The 10,039-nt window shown below is 37.7% G+C and overlaps 1 pseudogene; it reads right to left on the minus strand.

Annotated features, from left to right (window-relative positions):
• Positions 1–733: 733 nt before the first annotated feature.
• LOC132626595 (ABC transporter C family member 2-like) lies at positions 734–6,214 on the minus strand (annotated as a pseudogene).
• Between the last annotated feature and the right edge of the window lie 3,825 nt (positions 6,215–10,039).

Here is a 10,039-nt window from a genome sequence, read left to right on the forward strand (position 1 = left end):
AGTTCTAAAGAACTTCCTTAGATCAATTCCATAGAAATTTAGTGTTTCGATTTTATAACGTTCACTGAATCAATGAAAATAGCTAGAGAATTTCGTGGAACGCTTACCTTAATGTTCTTAGGGCTTGGAGTCTTCCGTAGCTCTCAAAAACTCTCAAGTATTACGTGAGAAATAACTAAAACTCAAAATTCCCGATTATCCCGTGTATATATGCTTTTGCACCTTGTCCCATGTATATATACTTTTGCACCCCGTGCCACAAATCAGGCAATGTACGCCCAACACATAGAAGGAGCTCACACAGCAGGCGCACCACAGAACACACCTCACGCGACCAGGCACACACTGTGCACGCCTGCCTCATGCAATGGAGCGCTTCCACCAAAGCATGGCCTCATTTTTCAAAAAAATTCCGAAGTGTTTCAAAAGTGCCGAAACTCGCCAGTCCCTTGAGTAACAACCAAAACAACCCCAAAAGGTCTGAAAACTCAACCTCAAACTTATTTAAAATCTCAAAATATGAAATGGGATGCAAATATTAAAAATGATGGGTCGGGCAGTGATAGAATAAGCGTTAGGCTAGTTCCATTCAATTGATTTTTATTTTATCAATCATACTAAAAGAGAGCAAGTCATTGCTCAAGGTTTGACAAATGCTAATGAAATGATGATTTATAGAAAGTATAATTAAAGATTATTTTAAAGCAATTGTTCATCAAAGGTTGGCAGGTCAAAAAGAATATGAGAAAATTTATATGATAATGATGGTTATTAGTATCTCTTAACCTCTCTTTCTCAGAGAATGGTAGCGTACATAAATTGTCTTCATCAAAATCCTTTCCTTTCCTTTCCCTGAGCCGAACTTCTAAATCCCAGTTTGATCTGGAAATAGAAGGTTGTATTCCAGTACATTAAAATACAATATGGAAATAGTGGAAAAAAAGAACTGGAAAAGATCTCGCTACATTTCATCAAGATTCTAATGTTCTGATCTCTCTTCCAAAGCATCTCCAAGGAGAGGAACTTTTTTTGGCGTCAACCTGCTCATCACAGCAAGACCTGAACCAAAATAGAAGCATGAACTTTGTCATACTGAAGTTTGATTTAGTTTTGGTCTTTTGAAAGGCATAATTAATGAGAAATAACACCAATGAGGAAAACCATTGTGATGAGATGCAACATCAAGATGACGTTACCGAAGAAAATTCGAAACATGTAATTTGAAATAAACATTTGCAGAATATTACAACACCAGTTGCACTCGTGTCAATTCTCCTCTAGGAAGCAAATATGCATCTCACTAGTCAATCTTGGAACGACATTGCTAAACTAAAGAGAAATTAGCCCTATTTCACGTTGATTTTTGCATTTCTGTTCAAACTTTTTTTTTTTTTTTAATGGTAACAGATTTCTGTTCAAAATTTTACTTCTTGGAAAATAAAGAGTTTGAACAACATGACTAGCAGTAACTTCAATTGAAGGAATGACCTTGCATTTCCGTATCACTCCAATTGAGGGTGTGGCGTGCATGCCAGGAAGACTCGCAGTAACTACAACCTTGCTTTTGTTTTTCATGTTCCGAGTATCAAAATTCTTTTGGAAATAGAAAACCACATCTCAACTCACACATGGTTTCTATATTATTGGCTTGAGGCTCATTTATGTTTTTGTGAAATGTGAGGAACCTACCTAGTTAGGAGTAATACGGTGAAAAGGGGGAATAAGAAGTGTAGAAGCAAAAGAAAAATTGTACCTTCAATAACACGAACTAAAGATGACCACCGTCTTTCTCTAGGCACCTTAGAGCAACTTAGTTTCTCTTCAATAGCTTTATCATGTTTTCCCTCCAAAACATCCTTCAGTGTTACAACTGCCTGCTTTGTTGCATGCAAAATGTTGTTTCTATCTTGACATTCCATCACCTGAAAATCGTCCAGTGAAGCTGAAATATTTGTAGCAAGAGCATACTGCGCAGCAACTTTCCACTGGGAAGATACCTCCCATCTCCTCTTCCTATTTATATGCATGAGTTCTTCTTCCATGAATGTTTGATCTCTCTCTCCATTAAGTACTAAGTTACGTAAATACTGGGCATTTGCGGCCCCTGTGCTCCGAACGATCCCAGAGAAAACACTTCTTTCCCTAAGCAGGAGGCTCTGTGGAGTATCATACTCAACAACCTAAAATAAGCAAGTAGCAAATGTTTGAAAGAAGGAAAATAGAAAAAGTATAGTAGGAAATAAAGAAAAAAGAAAGAACAGTGAAAGAACAAGATTCACAAGCTATACCTTCCCAGCATCAAGCACTAGGATACGATTAGTGTCAATTATTGTATTTAGACGATGAGCAATAATGAGCATTGTACATGCTTTGAATTCTTATCGTATGGTTCTCTGAATAAGTGAGTCAGTTCTAACATCAACAGATGATGTGGCTTCATCAAGAACAAGGATCTTTGACCTTCGTAGTATTGCTCGAGCTAGGCTTAATAGTTGTCTCTGTCCAACACTGAAGTTCTCACCACCTTCTGAAACCTTGATATAGCCCAAAACAACATTATGACCAAAGCAACATTTTTTCAGTCACTCCTTCCATCTCAATATGTAATACCTTTTTCCCCCTGAAGCATCCCAAAATTTGATGCATTCCAAGTAAAATTCTAACAAATGCATTAAACAACTGAAGTACAATCTAGAACATGATGTTTTTCTAACAAACAAACTTGTCACAAACTTGTCTAGTTATCATAACATTTTCTTCCACCACTACATACGTAATACGTAAATCAATCAATTTTTTAGTTCCCGTCATTTAATGTGCAAAGAACTACATTAAGCATTCTGAACAACAACAAAAACTACTATGCTTCAATGCCAACAAGTTGTGGTCGGCAAAATGAATCCTCACTGACCATGTTTCTTCATTGAAAAACCATCTCAGGCCAAAAGTTTCTCCAATATTAAGAGTTCTGAAGAATATTATGTTAGAAAAATATACGTCGACAAACAACTTACAGAAACAAATGCATACATGATAAGTATCCCACAGTATACCTACATACATTTGTGAGAGTGTCTCAGAAAGCGTTTATTTCATTCTTTTCAAATGCATAATCCAGTTTATGTTACTCTATGTAGCTACCTAATGTTGAATTATGGTATTTTAAGATAAACAAAATTCTTCGGTGGTACGAAAAATGGAAAAAAATTATTAATCTTGAACATAAATCACTAATTACCATGACTTCCTGTAAATGGTCCAAGACATTTTTATCATCCTAAATCACATTTCTGTCAAAACAGCCTTCTAAGAATAGAAATAGCATTGTTCACAATTCAAAGTTCTCACATAGGCTAAACTCCCTCATCATGACCCCACCCTAACTTCCTTTAATCTAATGTAATTAAAAAAAAGGAAGCAAAAAAAAAAAAAAGAAACAAGACACTGAGTTGTTCGCTAACTCACTAGAGCTAGTGGATTACGGCCTTTCAGACTCCTCCTTACAAGGACTTTGATCATGCAAGACATACATACCCCTCCGCCTTACAAGGACTTATTAGGCACCGCAACTTGAATTTCATCTTGAAAGAATGAAATTTAGCCTTTCAGTTATCTTTTATGGTAGTGGGCTAATTCTGAAAAGCGGAAATTTCTACACCTCCCGATACTTTTAACACTAATGACTTTAACTTGAAGCAGATTGAAAGGACAAGAGCTCACCTCAGCATCTAGACCAAAGGCATTCCTCCTTATGACATCCTTCAAGTGTGCCCGCTCTAATGCCTCCCACAAGTCAGCATCATTGTGTTCGCTAAAAGGATCAAGATAAAATCGTACCGTACCTAATGAAAATGAAAAGCTGAATAATGAGAAAACATGAATAAATCGTACAGTACCTAACGAAAATGAAAAGCTGAATAATGAGAAAACATGCATACCAGTAATGCATTTTAGGGCTAATCTGTAGTCCTGCAACAATAATTTCAGCAGATATTTGAGTATAAATAAGGGGTCACTTGGTCTGGGGCAAGATTTGGTATTATAATGGCAGATTATATCAAGGGTAAGAAAGATCAGGATCCATGTATGTCTATATTTTCGTGGTAGCTAAGGGAGTGGGAATGAAGGTGGAAGGAATTGAAAGAAGAGAAAATGAAAGGAAACTAGAAAATTCTGAGGCTTATCTAGTCCTGGATAACAATATCACCCGTACCCCCAGGATAGATTAAAGCCCAAAACCAGATAAAGGATCCCTATCTGTCCAATACCTTGTGCTACCAAATGCGGGATAAACCCAGATAAAAAATTTATATGGTTAGTTGGAGCCACTTCACCTCATATGTGATTGCGTGCCTCAAAGCTTGGTTTTCAGGGAGAAGATTGTAAAACACTAAGAGTTTCATTTCACAAGTTGTCATGGAAATATACATAAACCTTCCACATATGTACTAATTACCAGAGCATGTGAATTTGTATGAAGAGAAAGAACATGGGGTACAAACTCATTCATCAACACCAAGAATAAACTCTCACGTTTTTCTTATAATATAATTCCAAATCATTGAGTAGACAGATTCTAAATCAATGTATGCATGCATCAATTTAAGTTGCTTATTAGATTTTTTTCAACTTGCCAGTCCTGGGCTGTGGAAGAGTGACATAGTACCAAAAATAACTGAAAGAGAATTATGTACCAGAGAAAAGAACTGGTGATAGTGGTATGATACTAAGAGCACTTCGAAGATCTGTCAGTCCAATACTAGCAACATCACAACCATCAATCAATATTCTCCCTCTTTCAAGTTCCACAATTCGAAATAAAGTGTTAAGCATGCTCGATTTTCCAGCACCAGTTCTTCCAACAATGCCAACTTTCTGACCTGAAGAAATTGTGAATGACAAACCATGCAAGACAGGAGGAAGTCCAGGTCTGTAACGTAGGACAACATCCTCAAACTTGATGAACCCTGATGACGGCCAGCCTGGAGGAGGCCGAACGCTAATAACATTTTGAGCCTCTGATGGCAAATCTATGTATGTACCAACACGCTCAACAGCATTTAAACTATTTTCGGCTCTGCTTGCTTGTCTCAGAGTGTTACTGAGTAAGGTAGTAATATTCAAAGAATAACTTAGGAGCAGACCCATAGTAGCAGCAACCGCAACCTTGTCGTCTGCTCTCCTGTCCTGTATAACAGAAAATGTTACAGTCAACCAGATCATTATGCCTCCTAGTGTCTCAAGCCTTATGGTCAGCCAGCGGTTTGTACTTGTGTTGGCAAGAGTGAATCTGATATTGTTGTCCATAGATTTCCCATTAATGGAAGCTAACTGGTCATGTGCTTTATATGCACGGATGGTTGATAAACCATTTATAGCTTCTCCAAAAGGCATACACAGGGGACCTGGTAATGGAATCTAGACGTTTCACTTCGCGGGATGTATTCTGCGAAACATACATAGTACTATTGTATCATCTGATCCTCAGTGTAGAATATTGTAAAATCAAAAGTTGAAGAATTATCATGGATTGTGCATATGATTGGGTAATATGTCTGCTTAATCAAGCACAACAGCCAGAGGCACACAATCACTGATGAGGTGAAAGTATTCACGCAGACAAGCCTCACCTTTCAGGATGTAGTCCTAAAAGCTAAAAAGAAAATACAAGGTACGGAAGTATCTCCTTCATCAAAAACAACAGCCAGGGAGGGCGCACAGTCACAGATGAGGTGAAGTATTAATATAGAGAAGCGAGACTTTTCACATGTAGTCCTGAAAGCCAAAAGGGGAAATACAAGGGTACAAAACTAATGCCAAGACTAATTTCTGTAAAAGAATCTGATCATCCAATCCAAAACCTTAAAGTAATGGATGGAGTATCCTAGCATCTTTATAAATCCCATTGGAAACCCTTAGGTAGCTGATAAGGGATAGTGAAGCATGCCTTAATACCCTCCGGCACGTGTAACCCGATTATGGGTTTTACACGTAAATTTGACTTTCTTTTATTTATTTATTTTGGCCTCTTTTTGGTCTGAAATAGAGAGAGATGAGGCTCAACAGGAGCGGAGTCTCTGATATTGCCTTTTCAGTGAGTATTGTCAGCAGTTTTTCTTGCTGTGAATTCCATTAAGATGCAATAGTTTGTATTCTTCGGTATATAAATCAGCTCAAAGAAAAATGTTACTTTATGAGAATCGAGGACATGAGAGAATTGGATACATGGTCTCCTTCTGATATACGTCAAACCTCTGAATGCTTTGTTCTAGTTGGAGTCAATTTGGTATCCTGGAAGAGCAAGAAGCAAAGTGTGATTGTGAGATCCAGTGCCGAAGTTCAATGTCGCACCAGGGCAGTTGTGACTTGCGAACTCATATGGATCAAACAATTACTGAAAAATTGCAGTTTGGAGAAATCACTCAGATGGAACTGGTTTGTGATAATCAAGTTTTGTGCTGTATTTCTTCGAATCCAGTGTTTCATGAGGGGATCAAGTACACAACAATTAATTGTCACTTTGTCCGAGGGAATATACTCTCAAGAGATAATGCTGAAAAATTTGTTAATTCATTAATCAACTTGCATATAGATTAACCAAATCTCTCACAGGTCCTCAAGTTGGTTACAAATGTAATAAGCTCGGCACATACGACGTGTATGCCAGCTTGAGGAGGACTGCTGCATAGGCTATTATTGTCTTGTACATATTAGTGTCCCATATTGGACAAGTGTGAAGTATTCATTGTAAAATGGGCATATGAATAGATAGGTGTGTTAGGCATTGAAGTCATGCATTCCCATAAACACTTCATCTTGTGTTTTATTTCTCACAAATTAAAACTTTTAGATGAGGTGGTACCTAATTTAGCATGGTATCAGCATGTGAGGGGTGTTTGTTTTTTTATAACCACGTGAGGGGGAGTGTTAAACATGTATTACGTAAATAAAAGTGTGTGTCTGTAATCACTTAACCTTTTAGATGAGGTTGTCACATAATTTAACAAATTATTTTGAAGGAGGGTGCATCAAAGTACTCAAATAGGATGCCATGTAGTTCAACCTAAGTTAAAGAACGCATAAGAAGTGTTGCTTCTCTAATTGCGCTCTTTGAGTAATTAGAAGTAGAAATAGACCTTGGGACTAACTCAACCCCAACAGCTAGCTCATGAAGGGAGGATTGCCCAATACAATATAAAGAGACCATCCCACCCCTAAAGCATCAATGGGGGACTCCAACATTCCCCAACCCCCCACCCCCAGGGGGCAGCATGAAAAATATAAGATGGTGGGCCAACATCAAGCAAATAATGAATTGGATGGGCTTGTGTAACGACCCGTCAGGTCGCTTTGAGTATTTGAAACCTTTTCCCCCAAATGACACTTCTTGTAGGTTCAACATGCATATTATGACTTACGGGGACGGTTGGAATGGGTCCCGAGGCAACATGATGCATACCATAGAAGAAAACAAAAAACCTAGAGGTGTTGAGCGAAAAAAATAAGAGTTGACCAAAGTCAACATCGGGGTAAATAGATTTGGAATCGAAGTTTCAAAGTTCCCATAGGTCTGGATGGCAATGTATGACTTAGTTGGATAGCTTGGACAAGTCCCGAGGGGTGCAACAGTGATTCGGACGCTTGAGTTGCATTCTAATACAATTGAAAGTTAAGAGTTGACCACGGTCAAATAGTTGAGTTAACGAGTCCAGATTCATGATTTGAAAGTTCCAACAGGTTTGTATGATGATTTTGTGCTTTTCTGCAAGTTTTGGTTCGATTCCAATTAGTTTGGGACGTCGTTTTGACCATGAATGGTACCACATTAAGCAAATGAGCTCTAAATTGCGCTTTGATTGAACCATTAGATTCATATCGTGATTTAGGAATCGGAAACATAGCAACAAGAATCGTCGAATTCCGATGTCGTATGAGAAAGTTATGGTCATTTTAGCGCGAATGATTGTTGCTGGTTTCTGGTGCAAGATTTGTTCTTCGCGATCGCGAAGGGTATTCCGCGACAACAAAGAAGGAATTTGAGGGTTGACCCGTCCTAAGTTACTCGGACTCTTCAAAAGTGTTGTGGCACTCGTGTCCGATCCTCTAAAAATACACTACTTTTGAAAGATCCGACACGCACCCGACGACATTTTAGGAGAGTGCAAGTAACTTAGGACCCGTCAACACAAGTTTTGTTCTTTGCGATCGCGGAAAGTCTTCTGCCATAGAGATGAAGAAAATGCATGGGAGTGTTTTAAAAGGCAGATTCAGAGATTTTTGGTATTTTCATCATTGGGAGCTAGGGAGCTCAGATTTGGGCGATTTTTGTGGTGTTCTTCTCGATTTAACATGGGGGTAAGAATCTAATCTCCACTTTGGTATTTCCCCATGATTCATTCAGTTATTTACGTTTTTATCCATGAAATTGTTGGAGAAATTAGGGTTTTTGCTCTAGAGTTTAACAGAATGCAAATTGATGATTTGAGACCCAAGTGGATGGAATTGGGTGAAATTTGAGATTTAAGACTTAGGTTATGGGTAATTTGATTTGGAAATAAATTTTTGATTTTGACCTCGGGGATCTAGGTTGACTTTTTAGTCCGACTCTCTTGTATAGCAATATGGATATCATTGGAGTCGTTTAACCTTGTAAAGTACTATTTTGAATAGATTGGACTCGTTTGGTGATTTCGGCCACGGTAGAGCTTCAGAAAGACTTAAAGCTTCGCTCAGATCGAGGTAAGTTAAGCTTTGACCTCAATTGGAGGAATGTTTTTGTTAATTAAATGATAACAAGGGTTTAAGGGTAAAAGAAGGGGTCTGTATTCGTGACGTCGTGAGCACTTATGCGGATACCAGTGCCATGTTTCTACCTATTATTCATATTGTCGCTATCATTTAGGCCTCTGCCCTTGGACCTTGGGCCATCGCATGTATTTGCAATAAATCTTGCTCTGCTAAGGGAAGCTACAAAAGATTAAGGGAAGCAGAAAAAAAGCTCAAGAAGTGACTCCACTTTGTCATTCTAGGTCGACACAGATTGACAATAGACGAGAACTCAAGAATATCAAGATCGATCCTACAGCAAACTTTTTCCTTTATTTTTGATTTCTTTCCTTATTTGAATTTTCCGAGTAAATGAATGTCGATCTTCCAAGCTCCATGCTAAATCATATACATAGTAATTTGGTACAGCTTCTTGGTTCTATTATAATGAAAAAATGAAATATATGCTTTTAATATGATGAAGATCGAATCTTACCACCCCAACAAAAATCAGAAAAGCATGTAAGTGGCCAACCCAAGCTGGATCACCTCGTTCCAGATACTGTAAGCAATAGCAAGTTAATAATGAAGATTTACAATTTCAGACAACCCAGAAGAGTGCACTTCTTCCATGCATAATATGAAAAGCAAAACAACTATGGCACAGCAGAATCAGGAAGGTAACAGCTCCAAGGGGAGAAAGCATAGAATGGGATTAGTCTCTCCTAAAGGCTCTATATCACAATTTATTATATATTTAATCTTTTTAACATCACTTATGTTGATTATATCTAGTGAAGATATAGTAGATTGAATCTCAATCTCAATATTAAGGTAAGATGGATAATAAACAAATCCGCCATTAAACAAAGTGCACTCTCCGCAAATCCAGGATTTGAACTTTATATGTTCAAGTTCGGGAATCTACCACAGCCCATTTGATTTACAAAGTTCGAAATCTATATGTGTACTTATTTAGATTGAACCCATAACAATAACACTACATCCGCCCCAGTATATTATGTTCTTTAACTTGTAATTACACCATTATCCCATTTGCAATTGCTTTATTGAGCTTCAAATTAACAAGTTAGTTTGACTTGTATATATATTTGATGGATGACTTGCATATTATATTAGCAGTGGTTGAAAGAGATTTGGAAGTAAAGATTGATAAGCTGATGGATATGACATGTTAGACTAGTTAATTCCCTCATTGAGAATGTATCATAAGTGTAGACCTTTTGTATTCCTTATTAATCAATCATCGATG

This window comes from Lycium barbarum, chromosome 2 (genome assembly GCF_019175385.1).
Source record: "Lycium barbarum isolate Lr01 chromosome 2, ASM1917538v2, whole genome shotgun sequence".
NCBI lineage: Eukaryota > Viridiplantae > Streptophyta > Magnoliopsida > Solanales > Solanaceae > Lycium > Lycium barbarum.